General features: G+C 39.9%; 1 long non-coding RNA gene across 1 annotated transcript; it reads left to right on the top strand.

The window, feature by feature from the left end:
* Positions 1–1,091: 1,091 nt before the first annotated feature.
* Positions 1,092–26,033, top strand: LOC104911840. Its single transcript, XR_794207.2, has 3 exons — positions 1,092–1,213; positions 2,896–3,069; positions 24,646–26,033. It is a non-coding gene; the product is annotated as an uncharacterized LOC104911840 (long non-coding RNA).

Here is a 26,033-nt window from a genome sequence, read left to right on the forward strand (position 1 = left end):
TTTCTGAGCATAATTCCATACGAACCAAACAAAACTAAAGGGATGCTTGTGTTTAACCCTTCAAACACACAAAAACAGTAGGTCATTATTTAGTTTTATGAATCTATTAATGCAGACAGTCTCTGAGTCGGAGTACTGGGATGTTGAGTACACCTAGGTAATCAGCTTTGGAGAAGCACTGTGTTTCACAGTGAAACACATCTCAAACTTATTTAAGCAGCTGCATGAATTTAATCTCGAGAAGGCTCAGTAGAGTCAGTTTTAAAAATGTAAGTTTCAGGTTTTTCCCCTTTGCAGTTTTTCCCTCTCTGTATTTGTCAGTTTAAGCTGGCCATGCTGACACATATGGGAGCTGAGATATACTGTGACTAAATTTGATGCGAAGTCTTGGTGGCCTTCATAATGTAACTTATTCATGTCTCTGTAGATAGCATATGTTGCCTGTGCAATATTTTTTTTATCATATCAGGACAGAGCAGCCACTGTTCCAAATTGTGTTATGTGAACCTAGCTATGCAGAAAATCTTCATTGTGCTTACTGTGGTGTGAATCAGTGGGCTTTGCTCAGCCCTGCTGGGGTAGGAGAGATTAGAATCAGTCTCGTGGTGTCTAATTTATTTCTGTTTTTTCAGACTTAATGTCATCTCTGTTCTTGCTCCATGGGGAGCAGCAGCCAGTTATCTTTGTAGGCTTGCTCGAAGAATGAACATATGTGAAATCCCTTGTTTTGGGCAGGAGTCTGCTGCTCTCAGGGATTTACTGGGGCATGCTGTCCCTTTGAATGCTGAGAAGATGACAGTGTGTTTAGGAAGCAGCTGATTAGCACTCCTTGTGCTTCGTTATAACCTCAGAATCATTGTTAGCTGTTGGGGGAAGTTTCCTTGCACTTGTCCATTTGTGGCCCTGACCTGTTCAGGACACATTGTTTTTACTGCGTTCTTCAGCAGCTGGAGTGCTGCCCAGCAAATTCAGATGAGCACGGTCTGCACAGGGCTGGGGGCTGGCTCTGGTCCAGTACTTAAATCTGAGCATCTGAATAATTTCTTTGCTTGTATTGCATTTTTGGGTGTGAACTGCGTTGGAGCCAGTATCGCTTACTCCTTCTTTTTCTCTTGACAGGAGGTTGGTGACTGTGTTCTGACCCCGCCGTACATGGTGACTGCAATGCTGACAGCACTGGGGGAGCTGCTCCTCCTCAGCTCTTCTGTGTGAGGTGAGCACCCATCTGGATGGGCAAAAAAATTAACCGTAGGATATGAGAGGGCCCCTCTCTCTTCCTGAGGCTTCTCTGCTGTACTGACACTGGGGTAATGTTGTTCCATTGAGGAATGAGCCTTCTGCATCTCGGTTCTGAAGGATTCTCAAGGTTTCTGGGCCTCACTTGAGTTTTGCATGAGGCTGATGGTGGTCTGTGTTGGGACTGTGTGGGTTGCATTCTGAATCCAACGTGAAATGCTGAATTAATGTAGAAGACATTCGAAAAGCAATAAGCCTGGTAATGTTGCCTGAGTTGTTGTATATGGTCAGCTTGATGGCCTTATTGTTTGCTGTTTGTCTGAAATGTAAGAATGACTAAACCAGATAACAGAACATTGTATCCACTCCTGTAGTTAGTCAATATCTGATTATATATAATTGCATGAATTTATCGTGATAGAAACTGTTTCAAAGTAATTTAAATGCAGCTTGAAATGACAGTCTATTCAGAATGTACTATTTTTGGGTTTATCTTCAGTTTCTTATCAAGAACAATGCTGTGTATTATGCATTATGACAATGTTGCTTTTCAAAAGGTTAGAAACGTAATGGAATTTTCTGGACTAAACTTCTAATAACCGATAATTTTAATGAAAATCACCAAGATTATGGTAGTGGAGACCAATCTTGAAGACAAGTGTTATCTCTCTGCTTTCAATATAGATGTGGCATTTCTACCTGTAAAGGTAGAATAAATCAATTACAAGTAAAAATATATTAAGAATTTAAACATGATATAAATTCGAAAAAGTGTTACATAAAAAAAAATTGATGTAAATTTACACCAGAAACTTGGTCTTGTTTAATGTGCCATGTACCACGTGCCAGGTTTTTTGGGGTGTCAGAACTATTCCCATTTGAAAGTGGACTAATCCAAAATATCTCCCAAGTCGTGCAAAACAAAATATCTGCCTAAATAAGTGCCCAACTGGTCATCTTGTGGCTTGAGATAAATGTTGAACATTGAATCAGAAGTTGTGGGATTTGTGTGCCTTTCTTATTCTCTCATGTTTTAGAGCTTTTCCAGTATTTGTAAGCAATTTGGATGGTCACTGAAGCAGGCATTTAGAAGTTGGGCTCCTGTTTTGTGTGAGATCCAGAGACTCTGCCAGAAACATTATTCCTCGCTTCTGATGTTGTACAGTGATGATTTCACATTGTATAATTCATTAAAATAGCTACAACTACAGGATTTGGTACATTCCTGTCTCAGTCGCAATGTGGCTCTTTTGTTCACCTGAAGAGCTTCATCAGAGAGACCTCCAGAGTATTTGGATGTTGCTCTGGAGCTCAGAGATCAGGGTCACAAATGCAAGGCCCAAATTGTGGAGAAAAGCCTCAGTAATGTCAATTTTTCTCTTCCAGGCTGCTCCATCAGGTAGTGATAATCAATGTCTCTCTTCCCTGCTTTTCCTGCTGTGTTTTGCATGTTACTTCTGTGTCTCTTGTGTTAATGCATGCTGTGAAGCTAAACCAATTTCAGTTCTGGTGTTTCAGTTGTCAGTGACCTTAAAACATAAGAGATGGAGTCTACAGTGTCAGACTGTTATCAGATTCCTTGCCACTTATTTGCAGTGGCACATTTCTTAAATTCTTAAGTACATTTAGAAACTTTTTTTTTCTATTTGTTAATTTTAGGACTGAAGAAGACAAGAGACTGAATTATCTGAATTATGCTTCTGCAACAGAACTGGGTTTCTCCTCGTTGGACATGGCAGAGCCTGGGGAAGTCTTTCATTTTTTTTGTTTTCTTGATGTTGCAAGCAGCTGATCTGGAAGCCAGGAGAGGTCACCAGTTTGTCTGGAAAACAGGTAGGAATGAGATGTGTTGGTTTATCTACTAGATATTTCCTGAGTTTGAGAATGGAGCGCTTCTTCCTCCATGTTTTAGGTTAGTAAGAAATGGCATGTGAGACCTTTGGAAAGCTTTGTGTATGCACTGATACTCACAATTTGATGATAGGGAAGCAGCAAATAAGAGCTGGTGAGATACAAATGCGTAAAAACTAAGCATGGCACATTGTTTTGTAGCATGACAAGGCAACAAAGGATGTTCAGTGAAATGGAAACATTGGCAAGGTCAATAAATATTTAGTCAAAGAAAATATCCATCAGAAACACAGAACTGAGCCAGGGGCATCAATGCCCACAGTACTTTTGAGGTTTGGCCTTTTATGACTGAGCAACTTGATTGGTTTGAACTTGATGGGGAAAGTAATTTTCCCTTTTGTTTTCGAGAGATTTTTAATGGTGATTTTTTAAATTGAAGTTCTACATAAACGAAGAGGTTGAATTAGCTGCATAACGAAGTGATTATTTTGGGATAGTTCCTGTGCTTCTGGTTGGATCGAAGCAAGCTTTCCTGGCCAGTGATTAAATACTGGTTGAATACAATGTGATTCTACATTTTTGAATGTTTTTTTCCATCGTCTTGCTTGTAAAATGAAGAGGAAATAACAATATAAACCATCTTCCTCTAATTCTGTATTGTATACGTGATTTCTGAACAAAATTTGAAAACTCCAGTTGTTTTCATAAGACAAGTCTTCAGTGCAGTTTTAGTTGACTTCTGAAGTGCGTTGTACCATCAGCATTTAGAAGTGTGCCCTGTGAGTCATAAAAATTTAATTTGAGCTGATGGTTACAGCAGACAGTAAAGTGTTATTGGTGCTTCAAAGACTGAGGCAGCAGTAGTTAGAAGTGCCAACAGGCGATGGCACATATTTGCATGGACAGTGTGCTCTGTAAGCCTGTGATGAGAGTTCATCCAAAGCTGAGCTCGTGATAAACATTCCGGGATAGAAGAAAGCTGTGTTGGTTATCGTGGTCCCACAGGAAAGCAGAAATATTGGAGATCTTCAGAGTAAATTTATAAGGCTTAAATCCTATCGGTATTTGGCTGTACTGTCACTGTGAATGGTTAGAGGTAGAAAATTTCTTCATGTGTAATGTCTTCAGAATGAAAATACACGTTTATATTATGTACATCTAGTATGGTGTTTTTGTGCTTTTTTTTCCCCCCTAGCTAGAGTTAACTATAAAGATCTATTGCTCTTTCAAAAGTTTGCAAGGAAGTGTTTTGGGAAGATTGGAGAGTAACTTTATGGGTCAGATCCAGAGTCAGAGAGGGTAACAAAGCCTGTTACAGCAGGATATCGCTAATAAAAGGACCCTAGGATTTAGACAATCAAGTTCTTGGCCTAATGAGATTTGTGATGCATATAATAGAAAAATAATGCTCTAGTTTGAGGGCTTATGTCCCAATATTTAAAAAATGGAGTAAAATAAAAGCACAGCACACCTATAACTGAGTAATTTTAATGTCAAAACTGAGCAGATTCTTTCTGATAGCAAACAAACCTGCAGCTGCTGTCTCTTTTTAATGAAAGGTTCTAATGAGCAATCCCTAAGGGGAAAAGAGATGCACTGTTTTGTTTTAAAATCTTGAGTTGTCTTTTGCAAGCATGGCAAGTAATTCTACAAGTTGTACAGATCATGTTACTGAAAGCTTTCGCCCCAGGAATATGAATTTCTGTGTACTATATTAAAGAAGAAAAGGAAAGGAAAAGGTGTTGTTTTAGTACTGAAGTTTATAAACCAATTTTTTTTTTTAAACTTATATCCTTGGCTGTCTCTAATGAAGACTCATACATTTTCATGCTGGGATTGATGGTCTTGGTATAGGCGAAAGCAATTGTACTGCAATCGTTGCACGTACAAAAAGCAAAACCAAAAGCTCAGGCTCAGTATATTTTCAAGTTTCAGAACTTGGTAGTGTGCATTTTCTTACTTTGTGACCTGTCTTGAAACCATTTATTTTCAGCTCTTGGTTTCTGGAGATGATATAATAATATATCTGAATACCTCTACGCTGTGTGTTTTTGTTTCAGGACATTTCTTGTCAGATACTGATTTTGTGACCGTCAGCCTAACCATGAAAACAATGATTATACCAATTAAATTACTCAACTACCTTAAATAGTGAATAATTTTCTGACGCTTGTTACCTAACAAAGCAGTTTTACTGATACAATCTTGAGAAAAATTTAATTGGATTTAAATCCTTGTAAATTAATATTGTTTAATGGGATACCAAATTAGCAATTAGCATATTTCACGATGTTAGTTTTATTCAACTCTTGGTCCTAAAAAGTCTGGAATCGATGTCACGTAAATGGGTTTGTCCTAACGGAGACCAGTGAAGCTTTTAAAACTCTGGATGGAATATGGACATTCATGTGAATTTCAAAAGGCTGTTGCCAGAGATGCCTTCAGCACGTGTGTTGGCAGCTTGCAGACTCATTATCTCTACCAATGTCTTCAGTTCCTCCATAAACTTACATGTCATTTACAGTGTATGTGTTGCTTCTCCTGAAATATTAATAGAAATACTTTTGTAGTGTTTGGATTTTTAGGGAAAAAGTTGTCTAAGGTAAAAATGGAAATAATACGGTGTGGTATGGAAGGAGCCCAACAGGGACATGCTCTCTTTTATGAATGGGAGAGCACTGAAAGTGAGACATCAGACTGGGAAATGAGTTTGTACAGATCATAGCAGTGAGATTTCACCTGAGGAAGAAACCATTAATCTTTTGGTGTTTGTGGGCTTCTGGAAGATAGGTGTGGGGAGCTGCGTGCTGTATTGCCCCAGGTGAGCACAAAAGACTTTGTTCAGTTGAGAGTTATTGCCTATATCTGAAAGTGCTTCTAAAAATAGGGCTAGCAAATGGGTTTTGATCATTAGACTTTCTTCTGAAGCAGTCCTTAATGGGAAAGATATGAAATGAACTTTTCAGAGAACCATCTTCTAATGTGGAAGAACCTTTGAACTCGGTGGAGGTGGGTGAGCCACTTAGGGCTGAGATGAAAAGGATCTTTTGTTCTCTGTTCTCAGATAATGCTGCCTTAAAATACCCTTTCTCAAGATCTTAATTTCAAGAATGCCACGTGCTGGTTTGGAAGTGCCTTTGACCTTGCATGTTAAAAGACAAACTTTTACCTACATGCACAAAATGTTAAAGAAAGTCCACATCTTCAAAGAGATTAAAAGATAGTACTGCAATAAATGGCATTTTTTTTCCAGTGGAAGAATTGGAAATTTAGTCTGTTTACCCAAAACTTGAAAGATTCTGAAATTCTTGGCTGTCTGCAATTTAAGACAGCAGCAATCCTCTTTGGTTATAGGTTACAATTGTGTCATCTCAGCAGCAGGTTCAATTGTAAAACTAGTCAGCTTGTTGCCATAAATTGGGTAATTGGAAAAATTGCCCTGAAATTATATGCTTTATTAATTTTACACTTTACTTTATTCATGATCAGTTTATACCTTTGTACTTGAGACAGATTATCATTCAAGTAACCCTTCTTATGGTAGTTGCTTCTAATGTATTTGCAAATTAAAGATACCAAGCCATTCTGGACTCCTGCTATTAGTCATATCCTCTTTGAGCTGGTTTGTCAAACTAATCTTTTCTAAATGTTTTGCTTAGAATTATATCAAATCTCAGGTGAGACATCACACATTGACATACTGCAATTCTAATTAGAAGTGCAAAATGTTCTAAAGTTGATGATAGTTGAAACTTTGTAAATAAAGTTGTTTTGCAAAATTTTGCTTACAGCAAAATGTAATATTCTGGCTGATCTCTGTCACGGATATTTCAGAGGCTTTAAGGATGGCCTCAAAACTCATGATGTATTTTCTTAAAAAGGAATGCAATGTTTTCATATTGCTAAATATTTAGATTTATGTCCTCATTATTCTTTTTCTTATTTTTACTTATCTCTTCCATGCACATCTAAATTTCACTGCATAGTGTTCTGCTATGTCCTCTCACCCTTATTTCAGTGGTATTCTCACCTGGCATTTCTTCAGCAGCTGAATCATCTAGTCTTAGGGCTATGGAAATGCACCTCATTTCCTTCCTCTGTAAACTTTGCAGTGATGGTATAAATATTTATGTGGATGGCACATTTCAGAACTGTTGCAGACCTTGTGTGCTTGCCAGAGAACTGGACAGAGTCTCTGAGAAGAGCTGGATCTCTCCTGCAGATGATCTCCCACGCTAGAAGCCCATCTGTAGGGAGTCAGCCACCAGCAAAGTGTTCCTGGTGGCACTACTTAGCAGAAGAGTCTCTCACTAAGAGTCTCTCACTTCTTTAATTCTAGAAAAATGCACATTGCAAGCAATATGGGAAGTGTGAAGTGTCAGTTGAATTAAAAAGTTGAGGTAGGGAGGAATTAAACTGAAACCGAAACATCTGTTAATTTTAACACTTCATACTGCTGGAGAAAAGTCTGCAATGTGATAGCTGCTCCATGAGATGAGCATTGTGCAGCGACCCAGATGGATGACTGTGCTTGCTGGATTCAGATGTAAGTTTTTACAGTGTGTCTGGTAAGTTTCTGATTGTCGGGCTTGGCATACATGGGTCATTCAGAAAGTAAGGTCTCCTCTTTATTTGCATGGAAGCCACAACAGATACAAAGAGCACAACAACATTGTTTTTCAGTACAGTTATCACCATTAGCTCTTTGTTTTCACCGGTGATGAACTGGAGCCTGCATACCACGCCTGTAAAAATCTGCAACAATAGAGGTGACCTACTGTTTCACAGCTGCTGTGATGGTATCCTTACTGGGAAAATGTTGTCCATGCTGTCCATTCTTCATTGACCTGAACAGATGGAAGTGGTAGGATAGTCCAGCCAAGACTGGCTGCATGCTCTTTGGTCTTCAAATTGGCTTGGGGCCTGGTGTTATCTTGTTGTAAGAGAAAGATTGTCTTCTTTGCTCACCTGACTCAATATGTTCAAGCCCTCAGCTTAGTCAGCATCATGATACAGCAGTCAGATTTCCTGGTCTGGAGTTCAGGAAATCCAGAAGAATCATCCCTTTCTTATACCAAGACAGTGCACATCACTTCATCTGCTGAGAGCTGTGTCTAAAATCTTTACTCCGTGAAGAATTCATATATCACCACTCTATGGACTGCTGTTTATTGTCTAGTGTGTAGTGCTGATACCATGTCTTATCACTGGTAATGATGCGATCCAGGAAACTGTCACTTTCAGCCCTGCATTGATTCAGTAGGTCCTGACAGGCTTGTGTGTACAGTGTTCTTTCTGTTCCTGTGTGATCTACCTGGTGCAAACAATGCAGTATTCCAGTGTTGTCACTGTTTTGAATGCATTGAAGCTGATATTCAGCTCTGTATGTGGTTCCCTGGTCATAACCCATTGATTTGTGCAGATGAGCTGATGGAGGCACTTTTCATTGTGTGATGTGACAGCTGTGCATGGCCCTTTGGAACATGAGTTGTCTTTCATCCTCTGATGCCATTGCTAAAATATGTCACCCACCCCTCACAGTACTCACATCCTCTGTTTGGTCTCTATCAATGTTCAGCAAGTGTCAAGGAATGTCAATGGGTGCCAGTTTTTCTGCATGGAAGAGTTCAGTGGTACACCTTTGGTCTACACACATTTCTATGTCAGACACCATTCTGTCATTGCCCCTATGCTGCCATCTGTCACATGGCAGCAGAGTGTCACAGAATATTGGCAGCCTCTACTGCCATGCCTCCATCATCTGCCTCTGAATTTGTGGGCTAACATTATAAAATGGAAGGCATTACTTTTGGAGCAGCCCTCATACTTCAGTAGTTTTTTAATGCGAAAACTACATGCTTTAACAAATGTCTTTGTCTAACCAAAATCAAACGTGCAGTAGGTGGTGGTTTAAACTAGATTACACAGGAGATTCACACTAATCTTTTAATGTCCATCTTCCCTTCCTGAGAATAATAGTTTTTGAGAATAAGGTGCTTTTTTTCCTGTTTTTTGTTGGTATTGGGAAAAGTATAAGTTAGGCGTCTTATCCCTTTCTTTCCTCGGTAGTTACTATGGGAACAGAGCTGTGGGTCACAAGGGAAAATCTGCAAAAGTGGTTCCTTTTAAATTGTTCATTTAGAAGCAAAAGGATAGCTTATTATTGGAATTGTAGTATTTTTCATTCAACTTTGTTGGACTGTATTGTTGTACATATTTCACTCACAAAAGAAGCACAGTGAGTGGCAAGAAAAACAGATGGAGATGTTTTTGTACTTTTTCCTTGGGGTTAATATTTTTTAATTGAATGCAGCTGTTGGAAAGATTTCTGTTATTACATATAGGCGGAACATTAAAAGTGGAAGCTCACATTTTCAGCCTGTTTCAATGGAGTACTAAGCTTAGTTATTCTGTTGCCAGGGTTCAGAACCCTGTGGTGTGCTCATTTTTTTTTTTTTTTTTAAAGATTTAAGTATCTGTAAATTGCAATAAGAGTTTTACTTATCCACTTAACTGGACTCATTCAGTATACAGTGGATGAACGTAACTAAAGTTGTATTGGGAAACCCTAAGGTCTCTGCTGCAGATCCCTAAGCAGGTGATACAGCTGGCTATTTCTAGGGGTGCAAGTTAAGGGTAGTCTTCCTATTCATACCTTTATTTCTCTTGATTTTTTTTGCCTGATACTTAGGGGAATAGTCCTGCAGTCATCAACATTATCTTTTAATTTCTCTTCATAAAAAGCGTGGGAAGTCAGGAACACTAAGTGGGAAAGTTAGCAGTGAGAGATGTTTTGTTGTAATCCAGATTGTTGACACAGCATTCACATGACTTATTCAAATTACCCTCAGCATGTTGATAGTTACGTTGAAGTGCTTGACTAATGGAGTATCCAATATATTGGTTTCAGCTAGAACAGCAAATGACCCCAGCAGGAATTTTGAGCAGGGTGTGTGAGTCCAGAGGCAGAGTCTGGTCCTTCCTATGCCACCTGGTATCCCCTGCTCTGTAGGTTTGTATGCTTCCTTCTTTTAGAGACCTTTTGGAGTTTAACTGCATCTGTGTCACTTCTGAGAAGAACAGTGATTTAGGGTTATGCAGCTAAATGTGGGAAAATATGTGAAAACCTCATTATAGCAGCAGTAAATATATTGGTTCTGTGTGCTGGAGGATACGTAGTGGATAGTTGCAGATGTTGGTGTGTGGTGTGTCCTGGCAGGCTAGCCATGAAAAATTGCTTTTCAAATTAGAACTTAAAAACTTTTCCTGCTCTGAACACCAAACCCTGCTCCCCGTGCGATTAGTGGTTTCATTTCTTTCTCAGCAGTTGGGTAATGATTATGGCTCCAGATGCTGCAGGAGTGATAAAGAGATTGATTAATTTCACTTGAAAGGGCATATGTTCAAAGAGGAGTGGGCGAACGCCTCCAACGCTGGGCCTGCATCGCTGCTGCTTGCACGGCATGGTAGCCAGCTGCTCCTGAGGAAAGGACCAGCCAAACCACATTACTTATCTAGCCAGTGTATTTGCTGCTTCCTTTTGCCCTCTTGCTGGTGCACGTTTATTTTCTTGCTGCGTTCCACAGTATCTTGCATTCAGTGCTTTTTGTGTCTCTCTATGAAGCAGTGCTGTAGAAGTTCCAGCATAAGGCTGTGGGAAGGGGCTGGGGTCAGCACAGCGTGACAAGCAGCCAAGATGTACAGTGTGGTGCTTATCCCCTGGGCAGAACCAAGTGGTAACAAAACGAGTCAGATTCCCTGGCAGAATCAAAAGCAAGTTTAACAGTCTTCCTATATGTTATTTGCATAATGTTTATGTTATATATTACAATATTAGTAGTCCACAACTTATGACTTGCTGAAAAATGCTGACTTTTCAAGTGTCAAGTGTTCAACATACTTAAAGAAATAATAAAAAAAATCCAGCTTGTCGTGTAGATATTCCAATAAGTCTTCATTGGATCTTTGACCTATGGAACAGGTCAATACAAGTATAAGGTATAGCTGATGGTGCAGGCCATGTGATTAAATACAGGGCTATGGCAGATGTGATTTTTATTGCTCTGTCGTTTGAACTTTTTCACTGATTTGTGGCCTTTGGGGTTTATTTCATCACCCCTGAGACCCAAAGACCTTCAAATATCAATAGTTTAAAAATATTCTCCAATGTCTGAAGCATGTTTTGCTTTTCCATGGTGTGACATTTATAACCATAAACTTCACAGGTTTGAAGCTGCAGAAGACTGTACGTCTTTAAGAGCTTTTGACCCATTAGTTAAACTGCTTTGTATCACCCAGCTGCTTTTCAGCAAAACAAGCACTTATTTCTAGCTATTGAAAGTCTTACCAAGGTTCGCAGTGCAGACACTACATATAGAAGCAATATTTTTGTATCTTTATTAGACTCTAATGTGTGTATTAGCTGCATGCTTTTTAAGCAGCTGCTTAATAAAGTACAGAGTCTGAGTCACGTCACAGACAAGGAGTAAGAAGAGGATGTAGTGATAAAGCACTGGGAACTTTTCAGAAGTTCCTTTATTACATATGCACATGAAACGTTTAATACCATTCTCTTAATATTTTTGCTCATATTAGTAAAACAGTGAATTCAAACTGAAGTAAAAGTGACATGAAAACATTTGTAGCTCTGCCTTAAAAAGAATTTGTACATAAGCTTTCAATATTTTCAGTTCAGCCAATCCAGTACTAAAAGCTAAGTATGTCCTTGTACACTTGGCACTGAAATGAGAGTGATAGGGCATGTGTTAAGTATACTGCATATGTGTGTGTATGTTTAAACATCATTTTTTCTGTCTGTGTGTAAATCTGTTGCCATATAGGCAAGGACACCCTTGTAGTAGCAGAAATAGAAACCTAGCTGCAGTGTTTTGAAAAGACTGAGGGAGGATGAAATGAGAGACAGGGAAGTTGACGTAAACGATGACAGCAATGTTACTGTGCCCTGAGGGTCTTTCAAAGTACCTTACTTAAAACCAATTTTTGCTTTGTAGATAAGTGAGCATGTCGTGGTTAAGTCAATATACGTGTGCAATTGGTGATAAAGCTTGGTATTAGACACCTTCTGCGGTATTTTTCATACTTAGGCTTTAAAGGTAACGTCGTATATATGTTCATAATGCTGTAAACTGTTTCATGCTTTTTGTTACAAGCTTTCCAGCATGTTACTTGGTTTAGTAATGGGAGTTCAGGCTGCCCGCAGATTTCACTCTCTTCTTGGGGATGGATGGCTAATTGACTGCTGACCTTTGCTGGGTTCCTCTTTGAAAAGCGGAGCGTGTGGGTGAGTGACACCAGGGGATAACAGATCAGAGAGGCTAAAAGCTGGTGAAAAAATGTAATTCTGTAACTTTCATTCAGATATTGAAGATTGTTTTGAGAATATAAGCAAAAGTGAAAAAATAACAAGGAAATTCCTTCTTTGCCTTCAGATTTTTTAAAATTTTTATGAACTTTTTTTTTAAAGTAGTTACTCTTTTTCACTGTAATTTACTCGTCCTTGATTGATTTTTTTTTTTTTTCCCTCTTTTAAATAGATAAGCCAGCTTCCAGAGTCCTCAGAATGATTTAATTATCATAGCACACAGGGTCCCAAATCAGATTTAAGGCATTTTGATACAATTTATGGAACAAAGTGGTGAGCAGGTGCAGATGATGTGAAGTCGCTGGTACTCAAATCTACTACATTATTCTGCAGGCAGGAGATTCCTCTTAGCCCTTAATTGAAAGGTCAGGAGCTACCCTTAGGATATGCTGTTTAGTGTGATATCTTTGGGATAAATATTTCAGAACTGTGTGTGTGTCTTAGTGCATCAGGAACTGATGAAACTGTGAACTTGCAGCGTTCTGAATATATTTCTAAATAAAGCTATGCAGCGTTCAATAAAGCAATTACATGAAAAGCATTGCAGTCAACTTCAGTTCCAATATTAGTAGTAATAATCAATCATCTTCAATTCCAGGCATGGTTTAATTGCTTTTTGTTGTTGCTTTGGAAGGTTACGTTACTCAGTTATCTTGCAACTACGCAATCTTTTCATGTTTGCATCATGTAGGATTTTATAATTGTTCTTGTAGTCTCACTATTATATCAGCTTTCACAATTTTGTGATAATTTAAAAAATTCCCTAGCCTTACTCACACTTCAGCACATGAGCTTTTCCTCCTTGGACTGATCCCTGTGACCAGGAAAGGTTTCTTTTCTCCACTGCTCCGGTCTCAGCCACATGTGCTGTGCACTGCTGATGTCTAGTAAATACCATTGCCAGTGGATGTTAATTGATACGAGTTAGTTAACAGTACCTAAGTCATTCCCTTAGACACTTGAGAAATGGGTAAGGACCCATTCAGATAATGAGTCGAAGTCATTATTACATTAATAAGTGACTTTCACAAAAACACAAGAGAAAACTGAACAGGGAAAATTACCATCAAGCTTTCTTCCTACTTCACCTCTCAAGGAGAAGGAGGACCCTGGGTGAGTGGTTGATGAAATGAAAGACTTGATTCAAATTTTTCTTGTAAAAGTGTAAATTTTATAGGGACTTTTTTTTTCTTTTTCCCCAGAGAAAAGCCTAGATACTTTGGATAAGATCCTTGTTTCTAGGTCTTCTGGGAGCAATTTTAACCAACTCTTCCCAAATGTGGATGGTGCCATTTAGGTAGTATTAATCACAATATGGAATGCAGGCTTTAAAGTAAAAGTGTATCTCCTTTTCTCAGATACAAACTTGCTTTACTGATAGTTGAATTTCCTATCCTGTGTGCTCCCCATTGGTCCATAAATTCCTTCACTGCCTAGCAAAATTAGTGTATTCCCCATGAATGGCAATTAAAAGGTTCATAACGTTTAGTTTTCTCCCATGTAAGCAGAGATGGAAGCGACTGGGAGATGATGACTAGGTGTAAGTTAGGAGTGTAACTATAAAATAACATGTTATTGCTTAAGAATAAATTAATGGAGATTTGTTTCTTTTTATCTTTGGTACAACTAAAGCTGTCCATTTGGTGCTGATGGACTGTTTTTAATCCTGGCCTGGCTTAACGGGCCCGTAATGTATTTGGACACATGCATGTTTGCTCTGGTCTGCTTGCTCAGAGTAGTGATTAACACGTGGAAAGCCAGGGTATCTGAATGAATTTTTACTGTGGTTTTGTGTTTTTTACTCTTTTATCAACATAAGCATGTTCCATCTGACATCTGTTGTCTGGAAGCCCTGACAGCTGCACTGAAGTGACACGGTGTTACATGGGACTGGTGACTGTTCATGTCATGAATAGACCTGCTTTTTTTTTTTTCTTAAACAATGTTGGTAAATGCTGGATGTAAAATTTCATGACTTTCTCACAAAACCCTTTTAGTTTCTATCTGGAGACCCTATTGATAAATTTTTCCTTAAGCATACATGCATATTAAATGTGAGAACTTGCAGCTAAAAGAAATTGCTCTAAGGCAATGATTCACAAGGATGAAAAATCAATAGGGGTTTCATTAAGAGAGGAAGGAAAGTTTAGACAGGCTCTTTGCTTTGCTTTTCTATGGGAAGTAGAGGGAAAAAACATTGATCACTTTATTCAGCTTTATTCTTAGAAAGAGGAGTTGTAATGTTGATGCTGGTATTTTGAAGCATGAATGTGGCTGGGTGAAAGGATCCGGTGTCTGTGATCTATCCTACATCCCTGCTGTAGTTTTCCAAATTCTCCTTTGTTTTCCTTTTTGTATGCATGAGCAGCACCTGCTGTAAGTGGAATTATCTCTGGAGAAGCTGCCTCAGTTGATAAGAATTCCAGTTTTCTCAGCTGCTGCCCATAAGATTTCTGCTCCAGACCCTTCTCAGCTTTGCTGCCCTTCTTTTGCTGTGCTCCAAAGTCTCAATGTCAACTCAAGGAGCTGCCTCTTGCCATGCTCTGCAGGTCTGTGACTATACTGCTCGTGCTACTGGGTGTGCTCTAAGTTTTTCACGTTCTCTTCTCTAATGAAAAGCTTCTCCTACTGAAACTGATCTTCAGCATTTTCCTGCTGAAGTGGCCAGAAGGAGCCCATGAGAATCGAGTTCCTTGATGTAGCTGCTGCCAGGAGGGGCTGTGTCTGCCCCAGGGAAGCGATGCACTCCCCACTGTGTGAGTTGATTCTGCTACTGGTGTGCTTAAGAACAGAAATATATATATATTTTTAAGGGTTTTGTGCTGAATCATCCCTCTGAGAGGTGATGAATCCTGCTGCAGATTTATAAGAGGAGTGCTGTATCCCTGCAAGGGTGACAGGGAACATGAGCCCATGTGGGTGGCAGCCATCGCATGGGCAAAAACTCGTCTGCCCAGGAGAATGTGCTTGTGGCAGCTTCTGTAGCATTTCCTGCCATAACTCTCAATTTGTTTTTAGCTCTGCTATTAAAACTTGGTGATGACACATGTCAGTAGTTTTGTGGTGGCATTCAGCAGTTACGCATCTGTTTGTTTTCATTAAATATCATTTTTTTTTGAAAAGTTCTGGTGGCTGCCCAGTTAGAATGGAAAACCAGGCAGAAGTGCTCTCAGCCAAGAGCAGATTTATTTCTCCAAGCTTGTTTAAAAACCAGGAATGCTGGCAGGGTCGAGTAGTAAATACGGGCTGTACATCTTGTTCAGTGGGCTTTTTCTGGATGCCTCTCATGAACCAAATGAGTGAGTAAGTGAAAGGCACGTGGTGGGGCCCTGACAGCACCATGATGAATTGAATCAGAGCAGCGTGGCTGCTGCCACCCCTCACCATCTGCCCTGCTCCCTGCTGCACATCCCAGCCCAGTGTGGATCAGTTTTCAGAAAGGTTTGTAGTCTGGAGTATGGAAGTAAGCTGAGCTGGGGTTGATTAATGCACTTCTCCCAGACTCTTTTGGGGGAGCTGATCAGCACTAATGTTGCTCTGAGCCCGGAGTCTCTTCTCAATGCTCTTAAAGTTGGGCTCCTGTTCACCTCTCTACTCCTGCAGAAATGCTGTTATGGATTGGTAAATATTTGACCTTATTTTAAGAGCATGCTACTATTTCTTCCTCAAATATTTGACAGCATACACAGTGATGGGCTGCGTTGTCATCTGCAGAGAGTGTGCTGTCATTTGGGAAGTCTGTTGCTTGCTTTTAGAGCAAAAGCTGATTATCTGAAGCCTGTGTGTTGCACCCTTGACGTGCACTGTTTTGTGCTGAATGCTGTGAACAGCAAACAGCTGTTTGGGGCTGGAAGCTCCCAGCAGCCCAGGGCTGCGACCCACTGGGCGACCTGCTCACCTTTCCCGCTTTTCTGAGCAGTGCTAAGTGAACAGATTGGAGCAGATCTTGTTTCAGCATCATCTGTTTCCACAGCTGAAGCTCCCATCTGAGCAGCTCTTGTGCATTATTTAAGGTGTGGAAGCAGTGTAACTGGAATGTCTGGGAAAGGTGAGGGCTCTGTCTGCTTTGCCAACCTGAAGGACTGCTCATCTCGCAGTGATGGTAGCTGTGGTGCTGGATGATGCCTTAAGAGCTAAATGGATATGCCCTAAACTGTAGCTTCATGGTAACATTGGGCAGAGCATCTGGGTGCTTGCAGTCCTGTTGCAGTCAGCTCTGCTTGGCACCAGGGTGAGCATCCTTTGGCAAAGCTAAGCCTGCATATAGCACTGGGAGGCACTGGGGAGAAGGCAAACAAAAATTAGCTAGAAAAATTAACTAGAAGAACTCCTGTTCTGAGTTTCAGGGTCACCAACCCCATTCCCTTCAAGGGCAGAAGTGAAGCTTCTGAAGAGCTCTCTGAGATAATTATTCTTGCTCATTTGCTTGAGCATTGAGACTCTTTTTCCTCCTTAAAACTAATAGAAATATATTTTCTCTATGTAAGGTACTCTGCGTTCATAAAAGAAACACTGAGAAATAGACTTTCTTAAAATTTGCGTGGCTTTGGCTATAGGCTTATGAGGTCACTCCAAGTATCATAGCTGCTTACAATAAAACTGTGGCAGTGATGACGAAGCTTAGGTTTCACAGATGAAAATTACAAACTTGAGTGTTTGCTGTCGTGTGCTCCTGGGCATAGATGCAGCAGAGCTGGGGCAGTTTTGGTGCAAAACTGGTGCAAGCACTTATGGAGGCAGCAGAGCATGTGGGACAGAGGGTGCAGCTCCAGAAGCAGTGCTTTGGGGAGGGGGTTGTTCTCAGCCTCCACTGCCAGGCTGTGCACCTGGGTCAGAGACTTATCCTGGAAAGAAGGAAGGAATTAGGAGGAGGCAGCTGAATCTCTTCTTATGCGCTTTTTTTTTTTTTGACTTTATGGGATTTTTCCTTCTGTGTCACGACTGTGGTTTCCTGAGCTGAAAACTGGAAATATAATGTAAAAGCTCATAAATTTAACATAAGGTGGAAAGGCCGTAGAATGAATAAATACATTTACCTTCCAGGGAATATCTTGTTAACTCCTCTCCATCCAGATCAGGCTCTGCTGTTTAAGGCATGCAAACTCCTCAAGGAAGCTCTTTTTCAGGAGAGATCTCTCCCATATGGCTGTCTGGCTCCTTGGAAGGGCACTGCTAAGTAATGGTGGCAGGTGGTAACTGGGTTTCCCTGCATTTAATGATACAGAAACAGCAGGATTTCAAAGAGCTGCTCTCTTTCTCTCCTCTGTCTCTGTAACGTTAACCCCAGCTCTGCTTCCTGTCTGCTCTTGCCTGGGTCTTCCCGCTGTCCTTCTGAAGTTTCACGTAAATTGGGAAAAGAGGAAAGTTGGCAAAAACGTAGCTGAGTGGCCGTGAATGATGTACTGCACCCAGTGGCCTGCTAGTGTAGGAAGAAGGGTGTTGGGCAGCATGTCCCCATGTGGAGGGACATCAGTAAAAAGAGCTCAGCTGTCACGCTGTCCTTGCTCTGTGGTACTTTCCTAAGTTTCCTTCCTGTTTCTCTAAACTCATGACTTGGGCAACAAAAGTCATTTGGAGCAGGGAGTTAAGCTTTGGGTAGACTACATACCACACACCAAGCTTAGTGGAATTGCAGAGGAGCAGACTTCAGGGCAGAAAAATAACAATGAAATCCTGCCTAACGGTGCAGGGTGCTAAGGGCTGCTATTGCAGCCAGCATCCTCCTGGTTGCAGCCTGCCTTGTTCTGCCTGTTAGTGTGGGGGAAAAATGGGCTGACTGAACGTGGTTTAATAGTTTTGTCAGACCTCTGATGTTTATTCTAACATATGCTTGTTAATCAAAAAAGTAATAAACTTTTTATTAAAATGCATTGGCTGCCCAGAATCTTAATGTCCTTTTGTGCATTTACTGAGGGGTCAGACTTACTTAAATTCAGCACATTAATTTTTTTTTTCTAGCAAAGTTGTTTTATTCCTTCTAAAACGTACAGCATTTTCTCCCTGGTGAGTTCTTAAACACCCATTTATTTCCTTCAAGGGGCTGAATGTGAGAGAAAGCATTTGAGAACTAGATGGTGACCATACTTAGCTTCTGATGTTACTTTTTGGGAAGGCAGGTGGGGAAAACAATGGCATGTAATAGGATCTATATTCATTTAGGTTTTTCTTTATTATGCTATATTCAGCAGATGTTGACTTATGCAGTCTTTTTGAAGAAGTCAGTGCTCTTTTCTAGCTTTTTCTTCACAGTGACCATTTACACTTCTTGTAAAAATTCTGTGTTCTATTTGACTGGGACTCAAACTTGTTTTGAGAGTGCAGACCTCACCCTTGTAAAGACCAGTGCATGCATTTTGGAGTTGGCGGGTCCTGTAGTCCTATTAATTATAACTTGTGTCATTAAGTTATGATCACTTGTAAGTATAGGCCATTTCTATGTTGCAGTTTACTTTCTTTCTGAAGGAAATATCAATAGCCCAAACTCTTTCATTAAATACCCGAAGCTGAAATATATAGAAGATGTATTGACTCCAATTATTGAGGTTTTTTAGAGAGATTTTACAGGGAATTAACTGTGACTAGCAGTGAGGTTTTTTCAAGTGTTACGTTGTTTTGACTGCATAACTAATGATGTTTTAATAGATGTCAACTCTTAGGGAAATACAAAGATCAGAGATGAGGGTGGATTTTTCAAAAGCAGAGAGGATAATTGGATATCTGACTTGCATCAGAAGTTAATGTGACTTGAGTGCCAAGGCCTTTTTGTGCCCTCAGAAAGCTGAGTGGTTACTGCTCCCACTGCTGCAGCATCCAGTCAGAGTTCCCTCTGTGTTCCCTTTTACTTTATATTTTTTATTTTCTTCAGCATTTCTTTGGCAGTTGAAAAACAAAAGTGTGAAATGAGAGATTTCTGTGGATTAAGTTTTGTGTCTCGTGGGTGCAGTGTCACAGTACGTACTGCCTGGTTACTTCTTGAACCATTCCCAGCTGGGAATGTCAGCTGGAGAGAGACCCCTGTTTGGCTTCTTGGCTTACTATGGTCTTCTAAAAGGCTTAAACTTTGGATAGTCAGATGTATCCAAAGTGACCAGCCATGTACCTAACTACATGCAATTGATTCTTGGGAGCAGTATGATTTGAACTTCTTTTTAAAAAGCAGGGTTCCTTTGGCCAAGTAGTTACAATAGATCCCTGTTGACAATAAAAGGAACAACCAGACATCAAGCCTTAGATATAAAGCTGTTATAGAAGACATCACTTGTGATTGAGATGTGCTTAGTTTTTGCCTTCATTCATGTTCTTTTTCCTGATGGCCTATCACTGTTTTGTTTTTATTCTCTCTTAGTAACTAAGGTCAGTGCCCGAGCTGGAATCTCACTTGATCACACACTTTAATAGTTTTTCCTCTCTTCAGCTGTGTATGCACTCCTTTTTGTGGAAGCTCTGTGTCCGATCCAACAGCTGAGTCAGCAGGAGTTTCTCTTTTTGGTGAGGTCTGCGGAAAAATAATGATGAACACCACAAATGCAGACACAAGTTCTAGCAGGCGATGTCCCCACTGGACAGGCTGATTGCTTGGAAACATTAATCAGATAAATGCTTCTTAGTTTCTTCTCTGATGTAAGGCCAGAAGATGATGTCCGTGAGAATAAACGTATTTCTCTGACTGACCTTCTGCAAACCTTGCTTTTCTCTTTCCTCAACAATGACCATAAGAATAGCCACAGTGAGCATCTTCACAGCCCCACTTTGCTCACGCTCCTGCACTGCCCGTGCTGCCTTTTTGGGACATTCTGTAAGAAAAGGTAAGCTTAGAAACTTCACAGAATGGCCCGGGTTGGAAGGGGCCTAAAGGATCATGAATCTCCAACCCCCCTGCTACAGGCAGAGCCACCAAGGGCCACTTCTTCGCATTGCCTTCCATTTCTGGCTGAAGTTCTGTGCTGAAGGTGGTGCCTGCATCTTAGGAATAATAAGTGTTAGCAGCTCTCATGAACTCCCTGAGTCTGCCCAAATTACTTTCTGAATCAGTTTATTCTTCTGGCGTCCAAACATCCCAGAACAGCGAGATCCAAAACTTAATTCTCCTTAAGCCTGCGATGGCGTATGTTGAAAACTTGTTTGTTTTTGCTAATTGTATTTGGTCTACTAAATGATATTCCTCCATACAGTTTGTTTTTTGTAACTGAATGATGCATTGTGTGTCCGTAAGATTTTAAGCTTGCTGCCTGAAGGTGAGGGATAACAAGCAATGGTGAATAACCATTACTTTTTTCCCATCTTTGTACTGCCTACATTTCACATAAGCACCTTAATTTTGATTGTTTGATGACTTAGTGTATACAAGCACTCTTTTAAAAGCAAACCTTAATTGTTGTTGCCGTGCTCTGGACCTTCCCTGGTTTTACTGTTATTTTCTGGGATAGGGAACAGTGCTGTGCCCAGTCTTCCAATGGAAGTGCACCATTGCCTGTACCACACCTTACCCAGGGCTGTTGTGTGCTTTGCTATTTCCTCATGTTCTGCTCATCTCCTTCATCAGAACTGAATTTTTTTTTTTTTCCTATTGCTCCTCCGGAAGACTCCATGATCTCTTTCTGAAATGGTAATAACTATTTTAGGAGTGTGTTAGTGGTTCTGTGTACCTAAGGTTGTGTCTTCTCTAGCTAAAGGAATGAATGCGATGCCAAGCCCAAACCTGAGTCAGGACACGTGGCATCATCCACCTCTGTGTAGTCAATAGTGATGGTTTTATCTACAGGCTTTCTCATCGCTCTGGAAGAGTCTTCCCCACTGTATTTATGTGCATCTATTTATTCCGTTGATTTTATAGCTTCTCCCTGTTTAAATATTTGATTAAGTTACGATTCTTTTGGCGTTACAGGGAACTGAAGATGAAAGTGGAAAGGTTGTATGTCAGGTAATGGATTTTCTCAAACCTTATTTGTTCCAGACAAGGGGAAAGGAGAGGGGAAGAGAAGGGAGAGGAGCAGGCAGTGAAACGTGCATCTGAGTGCTTTTGGACAGCTCAGTTCTGTAATGCTCTGTATGTAGGCAGCTGGCATTGCACATCCATTCACTTCTGCTGTTAAATATCTTCTGCTTGTTGAGGAAACAAATAACCTTGTTTGTGAACAGTTCTGCCTACCTTTAAATAAAAGTAACAAAGGTTTTTCTGCACCTTTGTTAATATCTGCTGGAGTTAACCTCGTTCTGTTATTTCTGTAGGGAGTGTTTGAAATGGCTTTTCCTGCAAGCCTGCAGGGACTTGAATGCATGACCCAGAGAAGGCTTTTTTTCCCCCTCTTGCCTTGGGATGGCAAAAACAGCTCTAAAGCTGGTTTTAATAAGACTTTAATGGTGGCGTTCTGTATCATCTGCCTCTTTCTGAGCTGGAGCAGCAGGTCTGGCATAGCAGAGCTCTGCTGAGAGGCCTGGAGCACCTGATGTGTTGTCTTAATTTCTGCTGGCTGCTTAGGGAATTGTATGCACACAGGTATGTCCTTCTTGGTTTTAATTAGAATTTTAAGCTGTTTGCTGCTTTAACTACTGGGCACAGTTGTGGGTGCAGCAGTGTCAGAAGAACATAAAACTATTGTGGGTGCAGCAGTGTCAGAAGGACATAAAACTATTAAAGAGCCTCCAAAGGAGGGCTGCAAGGATGATGAAGGGCCTGTATGCCCACAATGTGTGTGGAGCAGCTGAGGTCGCTGGATTTGTTGCTCCCAGAGCAGAGCAGCTGAGGGGAGGCCATGCAATGATAGCAGCGTAATGGGCAATGGGCTGCCTGTGTCAGTTGTATCTGTCTCTTTTTCTTTAGCAGCAATGAGGAGAGCTGAAGATGAAGCTACTGTTAATGCTTTTCTAGGAAATTTACTTGAGAGCTATGTGATTTTTTTTTTTAATTCCTGTTTTTGGAACATATAAGTTATACTCCAGTTAACTTTAAAATTGTAATCAAATTGTGTGTGTATTATTTTTATTATGCGCCTCTATCAAATAATCTGTCATCATCTTCACCAATAAAAACAAAAACTGACCTGAAATTCAGCTCCTTAGGAAACAGCAGCCTAAAGCAAGAGCCCTCTGAGTTGCTAGAAGGAATATCGATGTTCTTCCTTCTGCATTCTTCCATGCTGCTGACTGAAATGTTTCATTCGGCACTGCAATTTTCGTTTCACCATTCTCTACTTTGGACAATCTCCTGCTTTTTTCCTACAAAAAAGTTTCTGTTTCTCTCTTAGGCGTGGAGTTGGCTAATAACTGCCATTCCCACTTAGTTAAGAGGTGGGAAGAAAACTATCAGCTCTGTCATGGACCTTTTCCCAACCTTGCTGTGTAATGCCCATCTGTTGACCAGACCGATGAAATGAATGATAGGAGATTTGTGAAGCTATTGAAAAATATATTTTTCCTTGTTTCCCTTTATTGTAATAAGAAAAAATAGATCATTAAAGCTGTTTTATAAACATGAATGAGCTAGAAAATATTATGACAGCGTAAGTTGCTAAAGATACAGAAATGAAATTTTTAGATGAGATTTATCTTCTTACTTTAATTTGTACTCCTGCTGTACTGTAAATGTAATAACCATCAAAATGAAAAATGCAACAGATTGATAATACCATTGAGTTTTAATTAAACCACTGAATTGAAAAGGGCCCAGATGGATAACTGGAAAATGTAGTTATAACCCTGGTATGAAAAATGCTGGATTGCTACTGATATGTCTTGTAAATAAATGCTGTGCCAAAAATAACCTCATTTTTAGAACAACTTCCTAAAATTAATCATTTAAGTTTCTAAAACAGATGGTTTCTGGATTTTTATTTAATTTAACTGCCAAACACTTATTACCCTGGATCAGGAACTGTGCTTTAACAAATCCCTGTCCGGGAGCCCAGTCCAGTACTTTGGAGTCCCAGGAAACACAGAGGTTGTGCCAAAGTGTGTGCAATCTGAAATATGTAAAATCACCACTCAGTCTATTAAAATATTGAAATTGCATTAGTTTGGCACAAAATGCCTAATGCACAAAACGACTGTAGTCTTGGAACTTGGGATAATGTTTAACACCACCAAAGTAAAATCAGATCTTCTGCTGTGGAGTTTTCAGATTATATTTTAAGTGGAGATTCTTAATTGAAAGTTAGCTACAACTGAGACCTTTCTTCCCTTGTCAGAGTACTGCTGTTAATATTTTGTCTCTAAATGAGCTGGCATTTGTATTCGTGCGTAGGTGCGTGTGCACGAATAAACACCAAAAAACCCCCATAAGTTTTCCCAGTTTTATTTTCTGGTGAGGATTTTGGAGGTTATTATCAAAGGGAATCTTCATCTCCAAGTTATGCTGTAGGTATCTAAAAGCCAAAAAGCACTAGTCAAATTAAATTAGCTATGATCAAATCCTAAAATTAGCATAGAAAGTTGCAGAAATCAATACCTTGTTACCTTCAAAGCTTGTTATCTGTGCCTTCTCGTGAATTAATTTTTGGAAACTTTACACTAAATGATGTAAAAATTGATCTAAAGCTTGGAAAAAAAAATTGTGATCAATAACTTTCTTCTGGTCAGAGAGAAATTCATTAAATTTGCTATGTATTACATTGCCACATATTCTTACTGAGTGCTGTTCTAATCACTGCATTATTCTTGACTGAGAACACATTAGCTGTAAAAATTCATGAAATGAGAAACAGGACGTTATAAAGATTTTCTCTGGCTATTGTCAGTAATGAGTTGTGCAGAAAAGTGGAACACATTCTTATTGCTTGTAGAGTTGTTTGTCTGGCATTGTTTTACACTTAAGCATGAATAACTTAACTTTTTTGTTGAAAGTCATTATTTTCCAATAAACTGGGAGGAACACGGAATGCTTTTCTTTCCCCTAGATAGAGGTGATGTAACTTTTTCTGTTCTATGTCCAAAATCTCTCTCATCTTCAAGAAAAAAAATAAAATGTTGGGCAAGAGTTAGAAGGTTTGGAGCGCATCATTTGAAGTAGTTGAATAAGTTGAAGTTGCCCTTACTTCCTTGGCTGCTCCTGCAGTGATTTCAATAGGGTGTCAGGATGCTTTGAGTGACTCTGCATGCCTGGCTGGGGTGGCTCGGGGTGAAGTAGCAAGTGAGGGGTGGGCAGAATCTCCTCTTTTAACTTGGAAAAGCTGTGTCCTCAGGCTCTTCAGTCTCCTCTGTGCTGTCTGGTTCCTGCTGTGGTGTGCTGCTGCCTACACCTGGAGCATCGTTCCTTTCCTGATCGTTGGTCCAAATTAAGATGTTTGAAGAAGCCCCCTGGCTGAATGTGGCAGCGTTGAGGGGCAGTGAAGCACTTGCCCATGTTTGGAGTGCCTATGGAGCCCTTCTCTAAGGAAAATCCCTTGTTGCATTAATTATTGGTTGTGGTTTTTTGCTGTGTTTTGCAGACTGCCAGAGTTTTCTCCTGTCATGCTGTCTGTTCTCTCTCCTTTCTTTCCCTTTTTGGTTTTATGTTTCATGTTATTTTTGATATGATTTGGGGCGTACCTTGGCTTCTGTATGGGTGCCACTCAGCGTAGAAGAGAGGAGTCGTTGCTATTCATGTAATCCACTTCTCTACTACTTGAGCGTACTTTGATGATTCAAGGGAGCCTACACTTTATGTAAGTTGAAGAACAAATATGGCTTCCTATTGACAAGAGAGGCAAAAATACAATCTTGCAGAAAAGTGGAAAGCATCTCTTTTATGTGGAGTAATAAATAATTGAGACCGAGTGAATTGTCAGAAAATGCTGCTTAATAAATTTTGACTGATGTTTAGTATGAGTGTAATAAAGAAAATCTTTTTTCTGTATATCTTGTGTCACAGAATACAGACAGAAATGTAGATCTACTATTTAAAGCAGATGTATCTGTAAAACCAATATGATACTGTGCTTGCAGGTGTGTACTAATTAACTGTACATGTTTTACCCTTAAAACAGTTCATATGCTCCTCATGGAAAATTATTTCCAAAGGAATAATGTAGACTTCTTCTGAATCTCATATTTGTTTATTTGAAGGAAAGTAGTGAAGTGAGTGGAAGGATTGCCAATTCCTTGAGGAAATCCATCTGAGGTTAAATGAAACCCAGATAACTCCCTTTATTTCCATGTCAGTTTTGGAGCAGTTGCACTTAAATCACTGCAAGTACTGGGATTCTACTTTTGAAATGGGGCTTCTAGTGGGTATGCATCAGCAGGAATGAAAAGGAAAAACTTACATTCTTTATTAGTGGAATCAGAGTCAGTCTCTTAAAGTGCAACATGACTATCAGTTTACGGCAGCTTAATAGTTGAAACTTTCCTGGTCAGGGGAGCAAGGTACACAGTGTGGGCTGCAGCTGCTGACTGGGGGAATCCATCACGAGCATTTCCCAAACATGGCATATTTTGACCCTAAATACTTAACTACAAATGAATTGAAAACTGCAGTAAAGTATTTCATAATGTTGGCACAACCTTTATTCTATGAATCAAATGCTACTTGTGCTTAATTCATGGTGTCTTTAAGAATATTTTAATAAATTCCTAGTTTTATAACACCCCA

Source organism: Meleagris gallopavo, chromosome 7, assembly GCF_000146605.3.
Source record: "Meleagris gallopavo isolate NT-WF06-2002-E0010 breed Aviagen turkey brand Nicholas breeding stock chromosome 7, Turkey_5.1, whole genome shotgun sequence".
Lineage (NCBI taxonomy): Eukaryota > Metazoa > Chordata > Aves > Galliformes > Phasianidae > Meleagris > Meleagris gallopavo.